Source organism: Chiloscyllium punctatum, unplaced genomic scaffold (genome assembly GCF_047496795.1).
Source record: "Chiloscyllium punctatum isolate Juve2018m unplaced genomic scaffold, sChiPun1.3 scaffold_491, whole genome shotgun sequence".
Classification (NCBI taxonomy): Eukaryota; Metazoa; Chordata; class Chondrichthyes; order Orectolobiformes; family Hemiscylliidae; genus Chiloscyllium; species Chiloscyllium punctatum.
This window is the reverse complement of record NW_027310225.1, coordinates 65,001-66,850: the sequence shown is the minus strand read 5'-3', so window position 1 is coordinate 66,850 and position 1,850 is coordinate 65,001.

The following is a 1,850-nucleotide window of genomic DNA, read 5'->3' as shown; positions in this document are numbered from 1 at the left end:
GCTGAGCTACCCGCGTTACAGGTCTCAAAGTCGGGTTGAGCAGTCACGTTCACCCCCATCCCCTTTCGGACCCCTTCCCACGGTTGGAAATGCATGAAAATCGGCCTGTACACGGTGGGCGCTCCCCCCTCGAAGGTGAGACCTTCGGCAGAACCGCCGGGTCAAATCCGGCCGAGCTACCCGCGTTAGAGGTCTCAATGTCGGCTTCAGCAGTCACATTCAATCCCATTCCCGTTTGGACCTCTTCCCGCCGATGGAAATGCACAAAATTCGGCCTGAACACGCGGGACGCTCCCCCCTCGAAGGTGAGACCTTCGGCAGAACCGCCGGGTCAAATCCGGCCGAGCTACCCGCGTTAGAGGTCTCAATGTCGGCTTCAGCAGTCACATTCAATCCCATTCCCGTTTGGACCTCTTCCCGCCGATGGAAATGCACAAAATTCGGCCTGAACACGCGGGACGCTCCCCCCTCGAAGGCGAGACCGTCGCCAGAACCGCCGGGTCAAATCCGGCTGAGCTACCCGCGTTACAGGTCTCAAAGTCGGGTTGAGCAGTCACGTTCACCCCCATCCCCTTTCGGACCCCTTCCCACGGTTGGAAATGCATGAAAATCGGCCTGTACACGGTGGGCGCTCCCCCCTCGAAGGTGAGACCTTCGGCAGAACCGCCGGGTCAAATCCGGCCGAGCTACCCGCGTTAGAGGTCTCAATGTCGGCTTCAGCAGTCACATTCAATCCCATTCCCGTTTGGACCTCTTCCCGCCGATGGAAATGCACAAAATTCGGCCTGAACACGCGGGACGCTCCCCCCTCGAAGGTGAGACCTTCGGCAGAACCGCCGGGTCAAATCCGGCCGAGCTACCCGCGTTAGAGGTCTCAATGTCGGCTTCAGCAGTCACATTCAATCCCATTCCCGTTTGGACCTCTTCCCGCCGATGGAAATGCACAAAATTCGGCCTGAACACGCGGGACGCTCCCCCCTCGAAGGCGAGACCGTCGCCAGAACCGCCGGGTCAAATCCGGCTGAGCTACCCGCGTTAGAGGTCTCAAAGTCGGGTTGAGCAGTCACGTTCACCCCCATCCCCTTTCGGACCCCTTCCCACGGTTGGAAATGCATGAAAATCGGCCTGTACACGGTGGGCGCTCCCCCCTCGAAGCTGAGACCTTCGGCAGAACCGCCGGGTCAAATCCGGCCGAGCTACCCGCGTTAGAGGTCTCAATGTCGGCTTCAGCAGTCACATTCAATCCCATTCCCGTTTGGACCTCTTCCCGCCGATGGAAATGCACAAAACTCGGCCTGAACACGCGGGACGCTCCCCCCTCGAAGGTGAGACCTTCGGCAGAACCGCCGGGTCAAATCCGGCCGAGCTACCCGCGTTAGAGGTCTCAATGTCGGCTTCAGCAGTCACATTCAATCCCATTCCCGTTTGGACCTCTTCCCGCCGATGGAAATGCACAAAATTCGGCCTGAACACGCGGGACGCTCCCCCCTCGAAGGCGAGACCGTCGCCAGAACCGCCGGGTCAAATCCGGCCGAGCTACCCGCGTTAGAGGTCTCAATGTCGGCTTCAGCAGTCACATTCAATCCCATTCCCTTTTGGAACACTTCCCGCCGTTAACAATGCACGATATTCGGCCTGAACACGCGGGACGCTCCCCCCTCGAAGGTGAGACCTTCGGCAGAACCGCCGGGTCAAATCCTGCCGAGCTACCCGCGTTAGAGGTCTCAATGTCGGCTTCAGCAGTCACATTCAATCCCATTCCCGTTTGGACCTCTTCCCGCCGATGGAAATGCACAAAATTCGGCCTGAACACGCGGGACGCTCCCCCCTCGAAGGCGAGACCGTCGCCA